Raw genomic sequence first — 26,171 nt, 5'->3', positions numbered from 1 at the left:
CACACCGCAAAAGAAAGTTACATCGGATAGATCTCCATGAAGATCATGGAGAACTTTGTATTGAAGATCCAAGAGAGAGATGAAGCCATCTAGCTACTAGCTATGGACCCGAAGGTCTGTGGTGAACTACTCATGCATCATCGGAGAGGCAATGGTGTTGATGAAGAAGCCCTCCGTGTCCGAATCCCCCTCCGGCAGGGCACCAGAACGGTCCCCAGATGGGATCTCGCAGAGACAGAAGCTTGCGGCGGCGGAAAAGTATTTTCATGGCTCTCCCTGTTGGTTTCAGGATTTTAGGGAATTTATAGGCGAAAGCGGTAGGGCAAAGGAGGCAAGGGGGGCCCACGAGCCTGCTAGGCGCCCCCCTGGGGCGCGCCTAGGGAGCTCGTGACCTCCCACGAGACTTCCTGCTTTGGTTCTCAAGTCTTCTGGGTATCTTCTGTTACGGAAAAAATCACCCCGTATGTTTTATTCCGTTTGGACTCCGGTTAATATTCTTTTCTGAAAAAGGTAAAAAACACGGAAAACAGAAACTGGCACTAGGCACTGAGTTGATAGGTTAGTCGCAAAAATGATATAAAATGGCATATAAATGCATATAAGACATCCCAAGTTGATAATATAATAGCATGAAACAATCAAAAATTATAGATACGTTGGAGACGTATTAGCCGTCTCGCCCCCAGCTGGCAGGTACTCCCTAGCCGGCGAGGGGGACTTGGGCTTTGCAAAATGGTTCTTGCTATTCCTTCTTGTTTGAAGGCAAAGGAGTAGGCTCGATGAGTCTACCCCGGGGTTAACCCCCCGACAAAAGCTGGGGAAGCCCGCCGCCTTGGAGCGGGTGGCCTCGTCGGCTTAAGTTGTTCGCTGCGGAATTCCTTCCACCGCTTGCGGCAGGGGACGCCGGCTCAGAAGCTGGCTGGCTTCCAAGCGATGCCTCGGCTTCGTTGTAGGTTGCGCAAATCACTCCACGTGCCAGGCCCGGCCTGACGTGATGATGGATTGCTGAGTTGACGGGACTAGGCTTGAACCCTTGGTCCCACCACGACGCCCCCTCGGCCCCCGCGTGGAGGATCGTCTATGGATTTACTCCGCGACGGTTGGGTTTCAGGAGTCGTAAAAGCCTCCGTAATAATCGGAGATAATGGGACCGGTGCTCACCGGATCCCCTCTCCAAGATCCTTCGTGGGGTTTCAATGGGGTGCGGGGGTACCGAGGAGGCCATTCGCCCCCTTCTCGCCCCACACTTGAGCTCCCTCCTTCCCTAAGCCCAGAGAAAGAGAGAGTCTCGTCTTCTTCTTCGTCTTCGCCGTCGCGCAGACCGTCACCGCCCCTTCGTGTTCTTGCCGCTCTCCACCATGTCGAGCAGCTCTTCCAAGAAGGGCCAGCACAACGGTGCGTGGCTCGGCAGCGACATCTGCGCCGAGCACATCGACGCGCTCCGCCATCGTCGAATGCTGCCTCCAGCCTTCCTCGTCGCCGTGTGGATCCCCGGAGCCGAGAATTCCCCCACGCCGCAGGAGGGAGAGGTATTCGTGTTTGATGAACACTTCTACCGAGGCTTCGTGCTCCCGGCGAGAACCTTCTTCTGCAACTTCCACACTTTCTACGGCTTACAACCTCACCATCTGGCGCCGAACGCCATTCTTGAGCTCGCCTGGTTCGTCGTCCTGTGCGAGGGGTTTCTGGGGATCGAGCCCCGCCTCGACCTCTGGCAGAGCCTGTTCTTTTTCAAGCAACAGTCCATCAAGATGGACAAGGCTGAGGTGGAGAAGCTCGATGGCCCGCGCCCGATGACCCCGTGCGGCGTAACACTAGTGCATTACCGGACGAAGAGCGGTTTCCCCCAAATGCCGCTCCAATACTCCATCAAGCAATGGCAGAGGGGCTTCCTCTACGTATAGAATGCCAGCCCCCCCCACGACGACATCAACGTGCCCCCCTTCGCCATCGAGCCTCCGACGGTGAAGAAGAACTGGCAAGCCAAGTACCTGCAGCCGATTACCGAGGTAGATGTAACACCCTGGTTTTCGCTCCCTGATTTTTTTCATTTTGCGGGATTTGGCCCCGTCTTTTCTTATCTCGGTGTTATAGGATTTCTTTCACCATGGGAATGTGAAGATGGTCATCTAGCCCTGCCTTCCCTAAATTCTCCCCAGTCTTGCCTCTCCACCCAAGATATCTTCTCGGGGTTTTGCCGTCAAAACCCTACCTTCCGAATTGCCGGAAGGGAAACCCTTATCTCTCCTGTTTCAAAAGAACCTTAACTTCCTTTGACCTTTTGACTCCCAAACCTTTTCCCAATGATCATCCCCTATCTTTAAACCCTAGATATGCAAAAATATTGCTAAGTCATTTGCAATATTTTTGATATATAATTAATTCCTTTTTCTGCTAGTTGAAGGAATTAAATCCAAGAAAATAGCTATCCATCTCCAATGCTCATGAAAACTTGTAGAGATATTCTTTGTAATCATATTGAGCTCCCATAAAATATTGGCCATCATAGAATAAAGAAAATTTCCTTTTCTTATTTAATGCCAATATTGCATTTTGGGCACTTTCTAAAGGAACTACCATTTTGGTAGGCAAGAAAAATCCCAAATAATTTGTGGAGCTTATACTATCCATATCTTCCCCAATTACATCAAAATCCCAAGTTCCCTAATTCAAATTTTGAGCACAACATCAAATTGGAAACTCTGTCCAGTTGGGAAATTTGCAAAGGAAGTGCTCTATTCCTTGATCTCCTTGAGTTGAACCTTTTCATGGTGGTTTACATTTCTAAATTATTAGTGAATACCAAGAAATTCCCCTAAGTTTCTTCCTAATTGCAAGCTTTGTGAAGGAAGTACCACGTAGGCATTCCCAAATGAGCTGAATTTTCTCCAGCATCTCCATATATTCAAATATACCCTTTCTACCAAATTTGAGCCAAATCCATGTAGCCATTTGAGCCCAGCTTTAAATTCTAGTTTCTGGACCAATTTCTGGTTTGTGAAAGAAGTGTAAGCAAATATGGTCTAAATGACTTCAAATTATGCAAGCTTATACTCCTTCCTACCATATTCCATTGCGACAAAGATTGAGCTCCTTTCCTTCATCCATTTCTCCAGAAACAACTACAAACAGTTGCTGCCAGAAACTGTTTTGGTAGTTTTCTTCTACCCCAGAGCCTTCCTGTGCACTCCAATGTCATGTCTCATCCTTTTGAGCAGTGAGTGAGTTGCTGGACATGATGGGACACGCAGGAAAGCCACAGAGCATGTAGCACCCGTGGTGACCACGCTTGGGACAGACCAAAACGGTGAACTGTGCTTTGTTGCCGTCAACAGGACAGTTCCGGCCAGCCTCGGCATGTCCTCGCGTGTCAAATAGCTTCGGGGAGTCCACGTAATCCCACTCCATCAGCTTCCCCATCCTATTTCCCCTCCCCTCTCCATGACAGTCGCCGCCGAGGTGCTGTCCCGTCAGGAAGTGTCGTCTTCCTCCCTCTCTTGGCCTCTTCTTCCCTGAGTTGTCTCGTCCTGCTATTGAGTGATGGTACGGCACCACCGAGCGCTCGCCACCTCATCGGAGCACCAGTGAGTGGCTAAGAATGCCACGGTGGCCGATCCTATTCGCTCATCGTCAGTCGGCTATAAATAGCCACGACCGAGCCCCTCCCCGAGCACCCCAACTCTCCAGCAGGCTCCACTCCCTCCTAGATCCCTCCCAGTCCAAGGAATTGGACGCCGAAGCTCTTCTCCCTCCTCTCCGGTAGGGATCGCCGCCGTGATCCCCTCGATCCGATCCGAGCAGTAGCCCCTCCCCTTCCCTAGTGACCGCCCCAAATGGGACCCCCGAGTCCCCAGGAAGCCGCCGAGCCGCCAAACTCCTCCGTGGGATGACCGGAGCATCGGCGTCGGCAACGTCCGACACGCCCCTCGCTGTGAAGGACGTCGTCGCCATCCTGGCCATCGTCGGGCTCCGTGAACCCCGGGATGGGTGCGGCTGGCTCCCCTCAGCACGCCAGTAGGCTGGGCGTCGCCGGAGGTGGCCCGAGTCACCGAAACGACCGACGGCACCAGCGGCCCTCCTCTCCTCTGCGTGCAACGGCGGGAGGTGGAAGAAACAGAGAAAGGAGAGAGAGGGACCCGACAGGTGGGCCCCGACCCCACCTGTTGGTGAGAGAGATAGAGACCGCCAGCTGGTTAAGTGGAAACGGCCCGGCTAGGACTACGCTTTCCCTTGATTTCCCTAAGGGAAAGCGTACTCTTCCAAAGGGCGTGACTCGCTGAGCTGCCAGGGGCCATTGTGGAAATATTCTTTTTGCAAATAGGTCCCCGATAGGAAAAAGGCTTGTATCTTGTTGCTCGGGACTCCGATTGGGGTGATTCCAAACCCCACGTCTTCGTCTCGTCCAGCCCGTCATGATGGTAACATTTTCACAAGGTGGTTACAGTATGAAAATGACCCTTTTTCCCTTGTCTCCAATCAGCCCCCTTCGAGAGAGAGCGGTATCCGACGATCCTTTCTACGGAGTCCCCGCACCTCTTCCGGGTGTATTCTTCAACCCCAGGGAAGCCGACCATCTGATATATACCCTAAAGCATTGGTCTATGTTGTTCGTGCATGATTAAATTAATATGCTTGTGATTGCATGCATAGTAGTGGACTGTACGTGACTCTGACGAACCCATGCTCGCATTTCCTTCAATGACGGCACCATGCCCGAGTCTGAGCTGCTTTCGTCCGTCCGGGGTGGATGCCGACTTTATAATTCTCTCGTTGACAGCTAGCCCGTGTTCTGAGCTGCTTTTCGACCGTCGCGGGCAGCTGTTGAATATCTTTCCGCGGTAGTGACCCTATGCTCTGAGCTGTTCTTCGACCGACTTAGGGAACTGCTACATTCTTCTTATCAACACCGCCTCATGCTCTGAGCTGCTCTCCACCCATCTTGAGCCGGGGTTGAGTTATTCCGGTAAGGTCCCAGATCTATGTTGTCATAACCGTTCTGGTGGCTACCGATTTATTTGCTGGTTTTATGTGACGGTTCCTAGGGTCTAATTTACAGATATAAATCGTCCAGTAATAATTTGTCATTTACATATTGTCTTATTAATGACTCGTAACAAAGAGATATGTTGTGGTGTTTCTACTCTTGTTATTTCATGCATAATCATCATCATGTTAAGTCATTGTTGACAACAACCATGCTTGATAAATATGTTGTTAAAAACAACCTAGTGGTTGATCATGAGTCACTTGTCCGGGCACAATCGTACAACCACATCTTGCCGATATGGAACGGCCGTGACTTGAGCTGTTCACGTGATCGCTCTCACCGGTACCTCCAAAGAGGGGGGGGGGGTTATGCACGCGTGCTACCCTGATCAAGTAGGCGGTGATAACCCTGTGAGCCCAGTTAAGTTGAGTTGGGCTCGTACCCGGTTGGGACAATTTTGTTTGGCCACGACGGTGGCAGGTGCCATGAGGACACATGGCCACCTAGGGCAAGACTCCGGAAGGGAGTGGTTGCCGGGGATACGATGAGAGGGTCACGGTTTAGGCAAGTTTCGTTGGAGTAATGCTGGTCCACCCAAATGGGATCACGAGGTCAGTGCTCCATAATGTGGGTAAAGTGTGCAACCTCAGCAGAGTGTCAAATCTATTCGAATAGCCGAGTCCACGGTAATGGACAGCCCGACCAGACCTCAGTAGGTGATCATTCTTAAGAGTGATGATAATGATGGAAGAACTCGTCTGGTGTAGACATCGTAAATGTCCGGTAAATGACATGTTAGCCATGGGATGGCTATGAGATGAGTGGTCGGATGACCACATGAGTTGGATTGGATTTGGATCAGATTCAGACTGTATCATGAGAATAGTCGGAGTATAAATCATTTATCTAATATGCTTTACCTTATCGCACTTACTTTAGAAGTTATCTTGATAGATAACCCTGTTATACCTTGATAATTGACATTGCTAGATAGGTATGCTATGTCATGATGATTAATATTGTTCTAATAACAAATACATGCTTGAATACCATGGATTGCTTTGTTTAGTGTACATGTTAGTTTGGTTTGCTTGCGAGTACATTCAAAAGTACTCAGCAGCTTTTAACGTGGCCAGGTTCACATAAGGATCCATCGTTCGTTGCCAAGGAGACAGAGCGTTCGCAGGCTAGGAGCGTAACCGAGTCAGATCCCTGTGGATTGGAGTTGCATCAAGACCATGTTGCCTTAGATAGAGCTTTTCCCCGCTACCATCACCCTTATAGTTCATCATGTAAAACTCTTATATTCATTAATAGAAATGCCCATGTTCATGATACCTATTGTAAACGTGCATGCCAGAGTGATTTCCTAGGCTGGTATGCGCGGCAACTGTGTGGCTAAAGTGGTAATTAAGCGGAGCGCCACAACCAATAGTATCAGAGCATCCAGGCTGGCTATAGGTTACCCTAGCCAGACCTCATTGTCTTGTGTTCAGTAGAAAGCACAGATGGATTTCAGCCATCTTTTCCACTTGGCACGGCTACTATTGATCATAAGGCAACCCCATAGGTTTTTGTCTCCATCAGACCCCAACTCTCGTGGCCCTTGCCTTAGGTGTGTGATACTCGCACCCGGCAACGACCCGTGAGCCCTGAAACCCCTAGGTCAACCAGGTATCCTTACCCCTGCTTGCGAGCCATGGCATTCCTCTTCTCACACTAGTTTCCTTTGGGAAACACTTATAAATTCTATCTCTCCTCAACAACCTTAGGAACATTGACTAAGCCACTTTGGCTATGGTCCTGCGTCGAATGTGATGCTCCCTAAGGAAGTAGTAGAAGCTTGACACCAGTGCTATCAGGAGCATGGTGCCGTGTCGCTTCTAAATCATTAGAGATGCATCGAGTGCGCTATATTAGTTAAACTAGTGAATCCTTGGCCATGTTTAAGGTCCACAACACTTGAGCTTTATTAGCTTTTTAGTTTTTCGCGATTCCCGTTCCTTTCGTCGGTTTCGTTTTTCCACTCCGACTGGATCCATCTGCAAGAGTTGTCTAAGAAGATCAGCATGCAACGGGGATAATACCCAATAATCCCCATTCCAACAAAAGTCAAGCCACGCCAACCGCCTGATATTCAGAACATTACCACCGGATCTATCAAGAATGAAGAATGGGTCAGAAGCAGAATCGTGTGCAACAGACAAGGCCAAAATATACCCAAGGGAGTTGGCCTCAGAATCGATCATACCAAAGGAAACAGTCAGATGAACTAACGAGAATGAACATCCGTAGGGACAAAATATTCCGTCCAGAATACACGTATTATTTCAATCAGTAAGGTAAACCTTGAGTCTTTTCTGAGTAAACTCAAGAGCCATTTATTCTTCACCAAGGACATATTTCAAGAATGCAAGTGACCCAAAAGCAGCGACAAAACTCTGATACGTTGGTACAATTTTCAAGGAAAATCTTGAACCTCATCGGTGCAAATATAAAATTTTATAGGCACGGTGAACAAGAATATGGATAAGTTTGTGGTTATCCGAATCAAGAAGCACCCAACATGCTTGGAAGCTCAGCTGAACCAGATGGAATTATCCATCAATTGCTTATTATCGACAACACCTGGTTTGAACATATGGCCTTCCGAATGAATTGTCCACATGAGGTCTGCACCAGTCATGCAACCTTTACAACAACAACAACAACCAGACCAGCGGAAGGACAAGCGATGGATGGAATATCTTCAGCCAAGGTATATCCTGTATCAAGTTATGGCTCTACTATGGGTAAAATTTCGGATAATTAAAAGGAAGCCAGAACCGGCTCTAGATCCGACGATACATCATAGCAAAAAGGCTTCCGGAATAAGTAACCTAGCCTTCCCCCACAAGCTACCAAAAAGAGCTTATGGTACCACACTGTCTTGGTACGCCACTCGGTTAAAGATTCTTATGGGATACGACACTCCCATCTTCCATAACAGGCTACCACGGAAAGCTTCTGGCATAAGGAACCCGACCTTCAGCAGCAAGCCACATGAAGGAAAGATATTGAGGTATGATAACCAGCCGTCTTCAGCACGTTACTCTAGCAGAAGCTTCGAGCATAAAGAATTCAGTCTTCTTCAGCACACCATCGTGCCTACAGCAAGCTTGTCAGGAGCAAGAACTAGTCGGTACACATATTCTCCTCTGAACCCAGTCATGATGGAAGGATCTATCCTACACTTGCATATGCTGTGAACATACAGTCTAGTGAATCGGTTCATGAGAGCCACTCATGCACTGGAATAACTATGTGAGAGAAACGATGGTCCTATGTTGAAAACAAGAATATGAGAACCGCAACCCCTACGAGATACACAAGAATAAGTTGTGAACAAGCCAACGCACAGGGAAGACAATCAAGGAATAGTGTTGGCAGTACATGAAGAGTACATAAAAGGAGTCCTCAAAACCAAAGAAGTTGTGGACAAAGGACCTTCATAACAGTCAACAAGATACAGTCTCGCGAACAGAGAGGTATTAATAGTCTTTGTCAGGCTCTTGCATATGCGGCCACAACAATGTACTACTTGCAGTTACAAGTGAGTTTGCCGCACTCCTCTTAAATATGGGCCATCAACCCAGATAAGAGGCTATGCCCTAAAACATACCCCAAATTATAGGCACACTACACCCATCCCCATGATCACAACAAGGACTGCAGAGACTATATATGACAGAGCCATCCCCACGAGGAAGAGACTCTGAACGAGACATTAAGAGAAAATAGTTCAAGGCACACCGGAAACAATATCTCATAGACATCATGACGTCATTGGAATAAGAGATGACTGTCTCTGATTATTTTGTGATCATGCGTGTAGTTGAGGATATAGCAGCAATACCTCGGTCAGGATAACTCCTTGAGTTATGGATCACCTGAGAGCAACGTTAGGATGCATAAGCCATAAGGAAAACCCCAGATTGAGCATTCTGACACGGCAAAAAGAAAGCCACTCCCATTCACTTGGGGACATACGAGCACGTGGGCTTGGCACCAAGAAAGGATGTATTACCCATGACAGTCAGGGTACGAAGCATTACAATAAAGCCCAAAGCAGATACTTCCAGTCCCTGGAACTACGATGTTTGTTGGTAGTACCCGTTACCCCACCCTGCAACACTACTATGGGGATAAAGAGTACACCTGTCAGGAAAGAGAAGTATTCAAGAAAACCTTGTGCAAATACGACACCTGGTCCCTCCGAAGAGACAATTATAAAGTCAGAGAATCAATGAAGGCAGGACAACTGATGGATCCAAGTCGCACACACGTAAGTCCCCCTTCCCCGGAGGTAAGCCTGGAAATATCGAGGACGAGATTTTCTTAAGGGGGGTAGGTTTTTAACACCCTGACTTTCGCTCCCTGATTTTTTTCATTGTGCGGGATTTGACCCCGTCTTTTTTTTTCTCGGTGTTATCGGATTTCTTTCACCCTGGGAATGTGAAGATGGTCATCTAGCCTTGCCTTCCCTAAATTCTCCCGAGTCTAGACTCTCCCCCCAAGAAATCTTCTTGGGGTTTTACCGTCAAAGCCCTACCTTCCGAATTGCCGGAAGGGAAACCCTTATCTCTCGTGTTTCAAATAAACCCCAACTTCCTTTGACCTTTTGACTCCCAAACCTTTTCCCAATTATCATTCCCTATCTTTAAACCCTGGATATGCAAAAATATTGCTAAGTCATATGCAATGTTTTTGATTTATAATTAATTCCTTTTTCTGCTAGTTGAAGGAATTAAATCCAGGAAAATAGCTATCCATCTCCAATGCTCATGAAAACTTGTAGAGATATTCTTTGTAATCATATTGAGCTCCCATAAAATATTGGCCATCACAGAATAAAGGAAAATTGCATTTTCCTATTTAATGCCAATATTGCATTTTGGTCACTTTCTAAAGGAACTACAATTTTGGTAGCCAAGAAAAATCCCATATAATTTGTGGAGCTTCTCCTATCCATATCTTCCCCAATTCCATCAAAATCCCAAGTTCCCTAATTCAAATACTGAACACAACATCAAATTGCAAATTCTATCCAGTTCTGAAATTTGCAAAGGAAGTGCTCTATTCCTTGATCTCCTTGAGCTGAAACTTTTCATGATGGTTTACATTGCTAAATCATTAGTGATTACCAAAATACAGCTCCATCTCTATCTTCAATGTTGTCCAAGAAGTTCCCGTAAGTTTCTACCTATTTGGAAGCTTTGTGAAGGAAGTACCTCTGGTGACCATGCTTGGGACAGACCAAAACGGTGAACTGTGCTTTGTTGCCGTCGACAGGACAGTTCCGGCCAGCCTCGGCGTGTCCTGGCGTGTCAAACAGCTTCAGGGAGTCCACGTAAGCCCTCTCCATCAGCTTCCCCCTCCTATTTCCCCCTCCCCTCGCCATGACAGTCGCCACCAAGGTGTTGTCCCGTCAGGAAGTGTCGTCTTCCTCCCTCTCTTGGCCTCTTCTTCCCCGAGTTGTCTCGTCCTCCTGTTGAGTGATGGTACGGCACCACCGAGCGCTCGCCACCTCAGCGGAGCACCAGTGAGTGGCTAAGAACGCCACGGTGGCCGGTCCTATTCGCTCATTGTTGGTCGGCTATAAATAGCCACGACTGAGCCCCTCCCTAAGCACCCCGACTCCCCAGCAGGCTCCCCTCCCTCTTAGCTCCCTCCCAGTCCAAGGAATTGGACGCCGGAGCTCTTCTCCCTCTTCTTCGACAGGGATCGCCGCCATGATCCCCTCGGTCCAATCCGAGCAGCAGCCCCTCCCCTTCCCTAGTGACCGCCCCAAATGGGACCCCCGAGTCCCCAGGAAGCCGCCGAGCCGCCAACTCCTCCAAGGGATGACAGGAGCATCGGCGCCGGCAACGTCCGACGCGCCCCCCACTGTGAAGGACGTCGTCACCGTCCTCTCCATCGTCGGGCTCCGTAAACCCCTGGGATGGGTGCGGCTGGCTCCCCTGAGCACGCTAGTAGGATGGGCGTCGCCGGAGGTGGCCCGAGTTGCCGGAACGACCAACGGCACCCGCGGCCCTCCTCTTCTCTGCGTGCAACGGCGGGAGGTGGAAGAACGAGAGAAAGGACACAGAGAGGGACCCGACAGGTGGGCCCCGACCCCACGTGTCGGTGAGAGAGAGAGACCGCCAGCTGGTTAAGTGGAAACGGCCCGGCTAGGACTACGCTTTCCCTAAGGGAAAGCGTACTCTTCCAAAGGGTGCGACTCGATGAGCTGCCATGGGCCATTCTGGAAATATTCTTTTTGCAAATAGGTCCCTGACAGGAAAAAAGCTTGTATCTTTTTGCTCGGGACTCCCATTGGGGTGATTCCAAAGCCCACGTCTGCGTATTGTCGAGCCCGTCATGGTGGTATCATTTTCACAAGGTGGTTACACTGTGAATATGACTCTTTTGCCCTTGTCTCCAATCAGCCCCCTTCGAGAGAGAGCGGTATCCGACGATCCTTTCTACGGACTCCCCGCACCTCTTCCGGGTGTATTCTTCAACCCCACGCAAGCCGACCATCTGATATATGCCCTAAACCATTGCTCTGTGTTGTTCGTGGATGATTAAGTTAATATGCTTGTGATTGCATGCGTAGTAGTGGACTGTACGTGACTTGGACAAACCCTTGCTCGCATTTCCTTCAATGACGGCACCACACCCAGTCTGAGCTTCTTTCGACCGTCCGGGGTGGATGCCGACTTTATAATTCTCTCGTTGATAGCTAGCCCGTGTTCTGAGTTCTTTTTGGCCATCGTGGGCACCTGTTGAATTTCTTTCCGCGGCAGTGACCCTATGCTGTGAGTTATTCTTCGGCCGTCTTAGGGAACTTCTACACTCTTCTTATCAACACCGCCTCATGCTCTGAGCTGCTTTCCAGACGTCTTGAGCCGGGGTTGAGTTATTCTGGTAAGGTCCCAGATCTGTGTTGTCATAACCGTTCTGGTGGCTACTGATTTATTTGCTGGTTTTATGCAAGGTTTCCGAGGGTCTAATTTACAGTTAGAAATCATCAAGTAATAATTTGTCATTTACATAATGTCTTATTAATGACTCGTAAGAAAGATATAGGTTGTGGTGTTTCTACCATTGTTATTTCATGCATAATCTTCATCATGTTAAGTCATTGTTGACAACAACCATGCTTGATAAATATGTTGTTAAAACCAACCTAGTGGTTGATCATGAGTCACCTGTCCGGGCACAATCGTACAACCACATCTTGCCGATATGGGACGGCCGTGACATGAGCTGTTCGCCTCATCGCTCTCACCGGTACCTTCAAAGAGGGGAGGGGGTTATGCACGCGTGCAACCCTGATCAGGTAGGCGGTGATAACCCTGTGAGCCCAGTTAAGTTGAGTTGGGCCTGTCCCCGGTTGGGACAATTTTGTTTGGCCACGACGGTTGCACGTGTCATGAGGACACAGGGCCACCCAGGGCAAGACTCCGGAAGGGAGTGGTTGTCGGGGATACGATGAGAGGATCACGGTTCAGGCAAGTTTCGTTGGAGTAATGTTGGTCCACCCGAATGGGATCACGAGGTCAGTGCTCCATAATGTGGGTAAAGTGTGCAACCTCTGCAGAGTGTCAAATCTATTCGAATAGCCGAGTCCACGGTAATGGACAACCCGACCAGACCTTATTAGGTGATCCATCGTAAGAGTGATGATAATGATGGAAGAACTCGTCTGGTGTAGACATCGTAAGATGTCCAGTATATGACATGTTAGCCATGGGATGGCTATGAGATGAGTGGTCGGATGACCACATGAGTTGGATTGGATTTGGATCAGATTCAGACTGGATCATGAGAATAGTCGGAGTATAAATCATTTATCTAATATGCTTTACCTTATCGCACTTACTTTAGAAGTTATCTTGCTAGATAACCCTGTTATACCTTGATAATTAACATTGCTAGATAGCTATGCTTTCTCATGATGATTAATATTGTTCTAATAACAGATACATGCTTGAATACCATGGATTGCTTTGCTTAGTGTATATTTCAGTTTGGTTTGCTCGCGAGTACGTTCAAAAGTACTCAGCGACTTTTAACGTGGCCAGGTTCGCATAAGGATCCGTCGTTCGTCGCCAAGGAGACACAGCATTCGCAGGCTAGGAGCGTAACCGAGTCATATCCCTGTGGATTGGAGCTGCATCAAGACCATGCTGCCTTAGATAGAGCTTTTCCCTGCTGCCATCACCCTTGTAGTTCATCATGTAAAACTCTTATATTCATTAATAGAAATGCCCATGTTCATGATACTTCTTGTAAACTGCATGCCAGAGTGATTTCCTGGGCTGGTATGCGCGGCGACCGTCTGGCTACAACGACAATCAGGCGGAGCGCCACAGTAGCGCAGATAGGCGCCTACCTCGACAGCCTGAAGGCTCGTGGCCTCGTAGGCCGCGACCTGCTTACCACCATAATGACCCGCCGGATCCTGCCTCTGCAGATACGGCCTCATCTGATATGCCAGATGAGCGGCCGGCACGATCCTTGCTGGCTCTCCACCAAAAATTTTCACCCTGGAGCAGTGACGAAGAACGTGAACCAGCTCTCCTCCACCAACAAGAATGAAGGAGGAGACTGGGAATGGGGGTTGGTCCCTTACGACAGGAACCATCCACCCCCAATGGTGAGTATCTTCATAGATCTGGTATTTTCTTTGTGTTTTGAAACTGTAGTTTCTTCTCGTTAAGCCGGCTGCCAACTTTGTTGCCTCAGTTGTTTCAGAAGCTGCAAGGGCTCACCCCGCCGGCTCCAGACGTGGAGACGTCAGACCCCTCGGAGATCGAGGACGAGGGGATGATCGAGCCGCGGGACGCCGTCTCGGAGGAGGCGCTGGAGTCGGAAGGCTCCGAGCGGTCTGGTGAGCACCTAAGGCCTCCCCTTATTGATTGGACGGATAATGACGAGACACCACCATCTTCGTATGATGCAGCCTTCGGGGAGGGTGCCGGAGAGGTGGAGGAAGTCACCAGCCCTCCAATGACTCGAGGCCACCGCCATGCTGGCGAGACGGCCGTGTCCAGCGAGGCGGCCAAGAACAAGGGCAAGGGTGCCACAACCTCCAAGCCGGCCTCCAAACGCACCGCGCCCGGACCTCCAGCAGGAGGGCGAGCAGGCGGCGTTAAGAAGCGTCGAGCCGGCGCCAGCAGCAAGCAGGTGCCCGTCGTGGCGGGGTAAGAGTCGTGCGTTGTTCTCTTTTTGTTTTGTCGAGTGAGGATAGGCTCCTCAAATTGTGCCTGGCAGGGAGACAGAAGACGTGGAGGAATAGACCGCCTCCGCCGCCGAACGAGCCGGCTGGGCAGCGGCTGACGCTGCCCAGAAGGCTATGGATGAACAATCTGCCCTTCACTGGGAACATGCGGCGAAGAACATGGTCACGGGTAATCTCAGCCCAGCCGGGCTGAGAAGCTCAAGGATAAGCGCACGAAGGCTAGACATGACCCCTACAAGCGATCTCGCGAGGAGGAGCGAGATAGCGAGGCGGCTCTGAGGCGCATCCAGAGAACTGAGGCGGCCAAGCCTTCCGAGCCGGCCATCTCCATGCCTGTGGACCTTGATGTAATCCCCGACATGCCGGAGGCCGAGGTGGCTGACGCGCCGGAGCTAAACCTGGAGGTGCCGGAGGTGACCATGGATGCGCCGGATGCGGCTGATCCTCCCCCAGTTGCAGAGACGACGTCGGCTGGAGCGTCGACGGAGCCGGCCACCAACAAGCCACCTGAAGCCGGCGCCATCATCATGACCAACCGTGGCCCAGCCGCTCCAGGAGCCGGCTCCAGCCCTGGGAGCCGGCTTATGAAGACTTGGCGCGTGGCCAACGCCGAGCGCCTGACGATGACCCCAGGTGCCGAGCTTAGTGGTGTCCCGGAACTGGTGGCAATGTTTGCCAGCAGTCGGGACAAGGTGAAGCAGCAGGCCAGGGTGGCCCATAGCGACCTGGAGCGACTGGAGGAACGCGCCAGGGTGAGTGCTTCATCCTTTGCGTCTTCATCGCTTTGGTTTTGATTTTTCCTACTCTTGAATCAGTGGGGGCGCGCCAGCGCACCCACTGGGTGTAGCCCCCGAGAATCGGGCCTGCCAAGCATTGCTCGGTCCGAATCTCTTCGTGCTATGCCTTGTCTTTGCTTCTTTAGTGGGGGCGCACTAGCGCACCCACTAGGTGTAGCCCCCGAGAATCCAGCCTTGCTATGAATTAGCTGGGCCGAATCTTACTTCCTTTGCTTTCTTTTGCTTTGCTCGTAGGAGCTTCATGACGCCCAGGTGCAGGCATATAGCGCGTTGCGGGCTCAGACCCAAGCAGCTGATGGCCTGGTTGCTGATCTTCAGGGCCGGCTGGGCGTGGCCGTCTCGGAGCAAGATGATTTGCGCGAGGCGGACCAGTGGCTCTAGCAGCATCTGACTCTTCTCCAGACGGAGAAGAGGGATCGCGAGGCGGCCCTTCAGGACGAACTTGGGCAGCTGCGCACCACTCTTGAGGAGAAGGGCTCCTCCTATGCTGCCGACATGGAGCATCTTAAGACGGCTCATTTCGAGGATATGAAGCTCAAGGACGCCGCCCTCAAGGAGAAGGAGGAGGCCCTGATCCAGAAGCAGGCGTAACTGGCCAAGGCAATGTAGACGGCCGCGACCCTCAAGGAAGAGATCTCACGTGCAACCCAAGCAAGCAAGGTACGGGAGTTTGAGGCCCTAGAGGATGCTCATGAGACCGACGCCCATTTCGACCGTAAGCTCTTTATTCATTTTTCCTTGACTTCTTCTCCCCTGCCCCAGGAATCTTCCCTGAGTCACGGGAAGCGGCTGAAACGGCAGTTGAGACCAGCCGCGAGGAGCGTCGCGCTGCTGGCGAGGAGGTGGATGCCAACACCGACTGGACTGTGGAGGAGATTGGCGTGGGCCTTAGAGCCCGCGTGCTCTTCTTGGCTGAATCCGTGGAGCGACTTTAGAGTGCCGGCTCGTGGATGATAAAGGCTCTGTGGCTCGAAGCCGTGGAGCCGGCGTCGGTGAGCTGGCTCTCCCGCTCGCTTGCAACTGGTGGCGATCGTCTTGACGCCTGGCGCACCTCAGCCGCGTGTGCTGGTGCCTACATGGCGCTGTGCTTGGGCAAGTCCTGGTGTCGAAACCTGGACTTGGGCAAGCTTGTCACTGAGCGCGAAGGCTCGGAGGGGGAGCTGCAGGCCGTGGAGGAGCAACTGCGGATGAGGGCCAGCGACATCGCCTCATATGCCGCGTGGGACAAGCTCAACTTGGAGCGGGATGACGACGACAACCTGGTCCCTAAGGACTTGCACCGTCTTCAGCCATATGATGCCGATGGCAGCTCCGACGTGGCGGCCCTTGAGGAGGGAGACACCGACTCCAGCAGTGAGGCTTATGCCGACTCCGCCAGGGACGGAGCCGAAAGCTCTCATGGAGGAGACGACGCCACCGCCTCGGGAGCAGCCGGCGATGGTGAAGCCACCACTTCAGGAGCTGCAGCCAGGGCAACAGACGAGGCCGCCGCCCCTTAGTGGGTCCTGTTTTTGTTTTTGTTGTCTGCAATGTATCGTTAGTCCAACAGTTCCACCCACTCGGGGGTGTATAATGAACTTCGGCTGTGGGCCAAATGGTTTTGAATGTATATATTCTGCATTAAATTTGTAACACCATGTGTGCTGCCTTGTATTTTCATCTTTTGATTCCTGCTTGACTACTTTTTCTCCAACCCCTTTACTCCCTCTAGCATGCACCCCGCCAGCCCGACAGCCGGGAGCAGGTCTGTGATTGGGTCGAGGTTTCTCCCTATGAGAATATTGGGCTTAGATTTTTCGAAGCCATCAAGACTTAAAGACTCAAACACAAGCCAGTAGAGGCCGGCTAGAATAATAAGATCGCAAAAAAGGATCAAACTAACCCGAGCGGGCAACCCTTTTTGTAGTTGAACTTTTCATGCGGCCTGCCTTACCTAGCGCCGCCTCGCTAGCCACACAGCCGGGAGCCGGTCTGTAGCTGTCACGAGTCGGCCAAGGTTCGATCCGGCGCACACTATATGTTCTTCTACAACTAAGGAAATCGTTCGGGCCGGCTAGCAAACCCCCGAGCCCGCCAGAGCCGGCCCAAGGGACTCACAAATGAGTGAAGACTCTAGTTATGAATCCAAAAGAGGCATGCTCCAAGCCTCGGCTTGAAACACCCATTGCATTCATTGGAAATCCCGAAGAGGGAGAAAGATACATATGTACATGCCCTTTCCATTTTTCTTACTTGCCTTCTAGCAATAGAACGAGAGAAGCAACGCAGCGTTCCATGGACGCTCGTCTCCTGGCCGGAGTCGTCCCTCTTGCGCTTCATTGGCTTCTGGGCATCGATCAGGTAGTATGCATTGTTATGCAATGCCCTGCTGACGATGAAGGGTCCTGCTACCTCTTGAGTTTGCGTTGGATTTTTCCCTTGAAGAGGAAAGGGTGATGCAGCACAGTAGCAGTAAGTATTTCCCTCAGTTTGAGAACCAAGGTATCAATCCAGTAGGAGTATCAAGATGAAGCACCGATGTACCTGAGCAAAAACAGCAAACTTGCACCCAACGCTACAAAGGGGTTGTCAATCCCTTCACGATTGATTACAAGTTGAGATCTGAAGGCGGAAAGTGCAACAAAGTAAAAGTGTAAGGCGGAAAATATGATGTGAAGTAGACCCGGGGGCCACAGTGTTCACTAGAGGCTTCTCTCAAGATAGCAAATATTACGGTGGGTGAACAAATTACTCTCGAGCAATTGATAGAACCGCGCAAAGTCATGACGATATCTAAGGCAATGATCATACATATAGGCATCATGTCTGAGACAAGTAGACCGATACTTTCTGCATCTACTACTATTACTCCACACATCGACCGCTATCCAGCATGCATCTAGTGTATTGAGTTCATGACAAACAGAGTAACGCCTTAAGCAAGATGACATGATGTAGAGGGATAAATTCATGCAATAGATATAAACCCCATCTTTTTACCCTTGATGGCAACAACACGATGTGTGCCTCGCTACCCCTTCTGTCACTGGGTGAGGTCACCGCACGGTATGAACCCAAAACCAAGCACAACTCCTGTTGCAAGAATCATAGATCAAGTTGGCCAAACAAAACCCACAACTCGAAGAGAATTACAAGGATATGAAATCATGCATATAAGAGATCAGAAGAAACTCAAATAAGATTCACAGATAATGTGATCATAAATCCACAATTCATCGGATCTCGACAATCACACCGCAAAAGAAGATTACATCGGATAGATCTCCATGAAGATCATGGAGAACTTTGTATTGAAGATCCAAGAGAGAGAAGAAGCCATCTAGCTACTAGCTATGGACCCGAAGGTCTATGGTGAACTACTCACGCATCATCGGAGAGGCAATGGTGTTGATGAAGAAGCCATCCATATCCGAATCCCCCTCCGGCAAGGCACCAAAACGTGCCCCAGATGGGATCTTGCGGGGACAGAAGCTTGCGGTGGCGGAAAAGTATTTTCGTGGATCTCTCTCATGGTATTGGATTTTTTGGGGATTTATAGGCGGAAGAAGTAGGGCAGCGGAGCCACGGGGGGCCCACAAGCTTGCTAGGCACGGCCCCCCTGGGTGCGCCTAGGGGGCTTGTGGCCTCCCGTTGTGGTCTTTGCCTTGGTTCTCACGCTCCCTGCGTATCTTCTGTTCCGGAAAAAATCTTTTCGGAGGTTTTATTCCCTTTGGACTCCATGTTATATTCTCCTCTGAAAAGGGTCAAAAACACAGGGAAAACAGGAAGAGGCACTTGGCCCTGAGTTAATAAGTTAGTCTCAAAAAAGATATAAAAGGCATACAAAACATCCAAAGTTTGACAAGATAATAGCATGGAACCGTAAAAATTATAGATATGTTGGAGACGTATCAAGCATCCCCAAGCTTAACTCCTGCTCGTCCTTGAGTAGGGAAGTGATAAAGACTGAATATTTGATGTGGAATGCTACCTAGCATATTTGTCCTTTGTAACTTCTTTCATGTGACATGAATGTTCAGACCCGTAAGATTCAGAACAATAGTTTGCTATTGACATGAAAACAATAATACTTTACGCAAACTAGCAAGGTAATCATGAACTTTCGAAATAACAAGGCCAAAGAAATTTATCGCTACAAAATCATATAGTCTGGCTATGCTCCTTCATCCCCACACAACGAATTTAAATCATGCACAACCCCGGTATTGGCCAAGTAATTGTTTTCGCACTCTTACTATCTCAAACCTTTTTCAACTCTCACGCAATACATGAGCATGAGCCATGGATATAGCATTATAGGTGGAATATAGTGTGGTGGAGGTTGTGAGGCAAAAAGGAGGAGGTGGTCACATCGACTCGGTGTATCAATGGGCTATGGAGATGCCCATCAATAGATATCAATGTGAAAGAGTAGGGATTACCATGCAATGGATGCACTTAGAGCTATAAGTATGTGAAAGCTCAAAAGGAGAACTAGTGGGTGTGCATCCAACTTGCTTGCTCACGAAGACCTAGGGCAATTTTGAGGAAGCCCATCATTGGAATATATAAGCCAAGTTTACATAATGAAGATTCCCACTAGTATATGGTGTTGACAAAAAAAGAGACTCTCAATCATGAAGAACATGGTGCTATTATGAGGCACAAGTGTGGAAAAAGATAGTAGCATTGTCCCATCTCTCTTTTTCTCTCTTTTTTTTGTTTCGGCTCTTTGGCCTCTTTCCATATCTCTCTCTATTTTTTTGTGTGGGCAACTTTGGCCTCTTTTTTTTATTTCCTCACATGGGACAATGCTTTAATAATGATGATCATCACACTTTCATTTACTCACAACTCAATGCTTAGAACGATGATGACTCTATAGGAAATGCCTCCGGCAGTGTACCGGTATGTGCAACGATCTAGCTTGGCGTATGAAGTTCAAAACATCTCGCTAGCTATCTTATGATCTTGCAATGGCAATATGTAAGTGACGGCACAAGTCATGAGACGGAACGGTGGGAGTTGCATGGCAATATATCTCGGAATGGCTATGAAAAGGCCATGATAGGTAGGTATGGTGGATGTTTTGAGGAAGGTCTATGGTGGTTTTGTGTACCGGCAAAAGTTGCGCGACACTAGAGAGGCTAGCAATGGTGGAAGGTGAAAGTGCATCTATACCATGGACTCACATTAGTCATGAAGAACTCACATACTTATTGCGAAATTTTTATTAGTAATCAAAACAAAGTGCTAAACGCATACTCCTAGGGGAAGGGTTGGTAGGTCTTAACCATCATGCGATCCCGACCGCAACACAAAGGATGAAAAATCAATAAATCAATTATGCTCCGACTTCCTAACATAGCGGTTCACCATACGTGCATGTTACAGGAGTCACTAACTTCAACACAAGTATTTCTAGATTCACAACACCCTACTAACATGACTCTTAATATTACTGAAAGTGCGTTATACCGACTAGATGGGGGGTGAATAGGAGATTTTTAGAATTTCATCACTGAGGAAATTCCTTTTGAGGAAATTCCCCACTGATGACTAACTTGCAGCGGAAACAACAAAGGATCAGGAGTGCAAAGTTTCACTACAGCAGTTTTCAAGGTGAAGAATATGAAAAACGGTTTCCACAGTATGCACGCACGGAGAAAACATATGAGGATTAACTCGTGTGAAGAATTTGGGGTTGAGGAATTTCAGAGGAAGTCTTCAGCAAATTCTTCAAACAATGACAGTGAAAATCATCAACATACAATATGAGGAAATTAAAGAGTTGAAGAAATAGAACCCGTTTCACAGTGAAGACAGTGGTTGATGACCCAGTTCCAACTGCTGTGACATTTGTACATCTGGTTTGGAGCGGCTTGCTATTGAAACCAAAAGACACACTGTCCCGGGACACACAGTCCCTACCGTATTCTCCTTGTGCTAAGAACACACAGTCGTCGCCCAACACTCGTGGTAAGTCTTCAGGGCAGACTTCCACACCCTCACAAACTTGGTCACCTGGCTATCCACAATTGACTGCTGGATTGCTCAAGACCATGACGCCTAACCGTCCAGAGGATGCACAGTCCTCAAAGGTAAAAGGCTTCAGTCCCACACAGGAACAACTTCTTCAGTGATTCTCAATCACTTGGTTTTCGGTTTGTGGTTTGGTGTTTGGGGTATTTCCTCACTGATGAATTACTTTCGAAGACTCTGAGGAATTCGGGTTGCTCTTATGACAAGTGTCAGTTTCCAACAGAGCAGCCAATCAGCTAATGGTTGTGGGGGCGGCTATTTATAGCTTGGGAGCATCCCGACATGATTTGACATTAACGCCCTTAAATAATATGATCGTTGGTGTGGATAAGATTAATGATGTGGCGCGACTTGCGGTAACGGTCGGGACCCTCAACTGTGAGAGTCCTCATGTCTCTCATATTCCTCACTTGAGGCTTTTGGTAGGATTAGGCTTGGGCTGAGAATCATGAGGAAATTCATTCCGCGTGTTACTTTGCCCCCTTTAACAGTACGATGTTCCTATGACTCAAAATTGAAGAAAATAAAACAGACAGAATAAATCTTCATGCTTCAAAATCTTTAGATTGATTTTCTTCAGGACACACCGAATTCCCCATCTTTAATTTCTACATGAGGAATATGAATTTCATCGCAATTTCTTTGTGATTCAATTCTTTAGCTTCAGACCAATTTCTTCAGCCGAAGATATACATTTTTAGGGGTCGATATTCATCGAATATTTCAAACTCCTCAGTGACTTATAGATCCTGTGTACACTCATCAACACATTAGATACTTAACCTATAAGTCTTCAAACCACCAAAATCACTAAGGGGCACTAGATGCACTTACAATCTCCCCCTTTTTGGTGGTTGATGACAATTAGGTTAAGTCTTCAACGGGGATAAAAATATGAAGTGTAAATACTAATTTGAGGAATTTGAAATCAAGATTCGGAGAGACTCCCCCGGAAGATGTACATATCTTGAGGATTTTGCTTTTCACATCAAATGCACATTTATGATTTATATCATGGAGATCTCCCCCTGAGTCTTGTAAATCATGCATAGATACGACATATAGTATGAAGAAATTGAGGATGCATGATGACAAATGGTATCTAACGAATTCCAGCATGTGTGCATTAATATTTTGAGGAATAAGCATGCGAAGAAAAACGTTCAAAAGCGTCAGAGTACCATCGGGCTTAAGTTACAACTCATTACATAAAACACATCAGAAGAGCCAAGAGTTTGTAACTTAAATAAAGTTTATAAGCTCCAAAATATATCCCGCGTGAAGACTAACTGTCGGATTTCTCCCCCTTTGTCATCAAGTGACAATAAGGGACAAACTGAGGACTAACGCCCCGTGAAGACTTTCACTTCTTGGCAGTTGAGGAAGATGTGTGAGGATTCTTGGGAGCAAACTTCCTCCTTGGACCAGTGGCAGTGTCTTGTTGGTCTTCATCTAATTCTGCAGTGCGGAACGATGAAAACGAACTGTCCTCAAGGTCTGGATCTGGAATTGGCCTGAATTTCTTCTTTGGTGGCCATGACCAGTCGAAGTCCTGTGCAAACTCCAATTCTTCAAGTTCTGCTGGAGTATTCAAATGAGCGAGTGTGTCCCAGGTGCGATCAAAAACCTCATGAAGATAATGATGATTAAGCTTCACGGCATTCTGAGTCTCATTGAGGGTTTTCACAATGGCGTCGAACTGGCGTTTGACCCACTTGTGATTTCGATCAACCTTTTGGTGAAGATTGAGAAGAAGCTCTCTGGTATTCATCACCCTTGGAGCAACAGGACTTGGTGGATGGGTTTCAGTGTCATCCCATGAGGAATATGCATCTGGCTCTCGGAATTGGCCATCAAGGGGCCTACTGCCTTCATCAATCACAGACTTTCCTTTTCCTTCAACAAGCTCGAAAGTCTTCTTGTTGACCCTTAGTGGAGGCATATATCCTTGGTGATTATTGAAATCAGCGTGATAGTTGATGCCTGACCTTCGTCTGGTGAATCTCATGATCCATGGAGCATAAATCTTCAGGTCAAAAGGGGACATAGCATTTTCCGCCAGAGTCCTCAAGAAGAAATCATGAATGTTGATGGGAACGCCATGGATGATGTTGAAGAGTATATTCTTCATGATGCCTAGGACGTCTTCTTCATCATCATGACCCTTGATTGGCGCAAGAACACTGCAGAGGATTCTGTAAACAGTCATGGGTTCAGACTTCAGCTCATGGACCAGGAAGGTTGTTCTTGGTGGTTGCCCCTTGGCCAAAGGCCTCATGAGGACTTGAATCAGCTTATTCGGCAGCACCCGTTCATCATACAATTTCACGGCCTGCTCTGAGGGAATTGACACAGGAAGTTCTCACAGCAGCTCATTTGCAGGGGCCTTGAAGTGTGTGTGCTGCGTCATCCAATCCAGCACCCAAGTGTTGATATCTAATGGATCTCCAGAGATGTGCAGAGTTGCATAGAATTGAAGAACAATGTCGCTGTTCCAATCGCAGATATCAGAGCACATAGGGAGCAGTCCTGCTTCATGAAGAACGTTGAGGATTGGGGCAAAGCACAGAATTTCTTCAAGCTCAACATGAGGAATATGCCTGTGCTGGAAAATCTTGTTTCTTCCACACAACACAGATGCATAGTAGTTGAGCTGAGTCCTGGTCCAAAACTTCACGTGCCTGATGCGAGGCCTGTCATAAGGATTTTCTCCGATGAAGTACATGTGTTCCTCAAAGAAGGATTCCTTTTGAAACTTTGCCGCTTGGAGAACGGCTGACGCTGCATCGGCTGAAGGTTTTGCCTCTTCCCTTGAGGGGAGACAATCATCGCAGTTTCTGGATTGATGACGACTACAACATTCTCTGGATTTGGTGTAGGGGAATTTTCTTGAGCATGTTCCTCAGGATGAGGAATTTCATCTGCTTGTGCTTCAGGCTGAGGATCTTGCTCTGGTTGAGGAATGTCATCAACTTGAGCCTCTGGTTGAAGATTTTGCTCAGGAGGAGGAATCTCTTCATCCTGAGCCTCAGGTTGAGGGTTTTTCTCAGGATTTGGATTTCTTCGGGCTGAGGGTTTTCTCCTTTATTTTCCTCAGCTTGAGGGATTTGCTTGGTGGAGGAGCCAAATTCATCAGCTGGTTCAGCTGATCCTTGAGCAGGTTCTTCAGGAGGAATAAAGGTCTGAGGACTGCCATCAATCTGAATTTCCTCATCAGTGTGTTCCTCACACACATCACTCTTCATTTCCTCATCAGTCAAGTGCTCCTTGTCTTCGCTTTCGAAGGGAGTCATCTCATAAGAAGGAGCAATGTTGAGAGGCACAGGATCCAAAGGAGCATTTTCATTAAGAGATTTGAGGCGCTTCGCCTCAGTTGATTCTTCTGTTGAGGAAGCTTTTCTCTTAGCTTCCTTTTTAGCAGCTCTTGTCTTCTTCACGTCTGATGCAGATGGAGTCATTTTTTCACCTTTGAAGATTTTGGTGAAGACATTTTCTCTTCAGGAGGCGGAGACACATCCGTCCTGGCAGTTTCCTCAGCTGGAGCAGTTTCTTCAGCTGGAACATAGTCACCAGCTGGCTTAGATGCATCAGCTGGAGTAGTTTCATCAGCTGGAGAGAGTCATCAGGTGGAGTTTCCTTGGTTATTTCCTCAATAGCCGGTTCATGAGCACTACTTTCTTGAGGGATTTCCTCAGCAGGGGCAGTTTGTGGTTCCTCAATCTCACGCTGTTGTGTTGTTGCTGGAGGGGCAGCCTTCTTGTTGTAATCATCAACTACATCAGTAGCCAATTTGATGAAATTGTTCTTGAGACTTTGATGATCAGAGAGCTTGGTGTACTTGTCAGTCAAAGTCTTCAATTCTGCCTGAGTGGACACAAGTGCATCAGGCGTCAAGTTGAGGAGATTCTGTCTGAGGAATTTCTCCTTTTTAAACTTCGCAGCCTTAGCTTGTTTGGCTTGCGTCTCCTTACACTTGGCCCCGTTGATGAAAGTGGCCACCATGTGGCTGATGCCTGGGGGATGCTTCAAATCATCAATAGGTGTGTTGGGGTCCTCATACCATATATTGATGTAATCCAGGAGGACTTTTGGGTCCATGGCCAGAGGAATGGCGCTGCCTGTGGCTTGTGCTACACTCTCCTGCTTGTTTTTGATGATGGCTTGCAGAGTCTCATCATCATATTCATCACTGCCTTCTTATGCAGAAGGGACTTTGATGATTTTGCCAGGTCTTGGTCTGGTTCCTCTCCCAGCAGTCACCTTAGTCTTCATTGGAGTTGGTGAAGACTTTGTCTCGGAGCTTGTTGCAGAAGGAACAGGGGAGCTGGAGACAGTAGGCAGTTGCTTCACAATCTGCTTGTGTTCGGGCTTTGAAGCCTTTGGTGGTGTTGAGGGTTTTGGTGCGGACGCTGGTGCAGCTTTCTGAGGCATTTTCTCCTGAGGCTTTGAAGCCTTTGGTTTTGGTGGCACAGACTTCATTTGAGGAATGGTCGTGCCAGAAGTTTCAGCTGCAGAGGAGGTGGCGGCAGTAGCAGCGGCAGCAGGTTCTTCATTAAATTTCCTCACAGCAGCTTCTGCCTGCTTCTGAAGCTTTGACAAATGTTTTGTCTTTTCCTCGGGATAGTCATCAATTGTCTTGAGGCTTGAGAGGTGTGCATCCTGATAATTCTCAAGAGGAGGTTGTTTGCGAGGAGGCTTAAGAGTGAATTTCTTCGCGTACTTGGGAGTGACGAATCTGTATTCTTTCCACTCCTTAGCCCACCGGCGTTCTATCTTCTGAAGCCTTATCTTCCACTTGGGCATTGTCTCTTGCTCATCAGGTGTGCAATATTCCAGGTATATGTCCTCAGGAATATCGATGGATGTGTTCTGTTCAAGCTTCTTGCCACCCTTTCGCTTCCTTTCATCTTCCATTTTCTTCAGCTCAGGCTTTTCTTGAGGAAAATGAACTCTTGAGGATTCTGATAAAACTTGCAGATTTTCTTCAAGAAAAGCTGCAAATGAGTTAAGTTGATGAGAACCTAGAGATTCATCAGCTGACATTTTTGTACCTGTAAATATAGTATAGTTGCGAGAAATTTGGAGAGGTCATATGCGT

The sequence above is a fragment of the Hordeum vulgare genome, chromosome 2H, assembly GCF_904849725.1.
Source record: "Hordeum vulgare subsp. vulgare chromosome 2H, MorexV3_pseudomolecules_assembly, whole genome shotgun sequence".
Taxonomy (NCBI): domain Eukaryota; kingdom Viridiplantae; phylum Streptophyta; class Magnoliopsida; order Poales; family Poaceae; genus Hordeum; species Hordeum vulgare.
Note: the sequence above shows the minus strand (reverse complement) of the source record.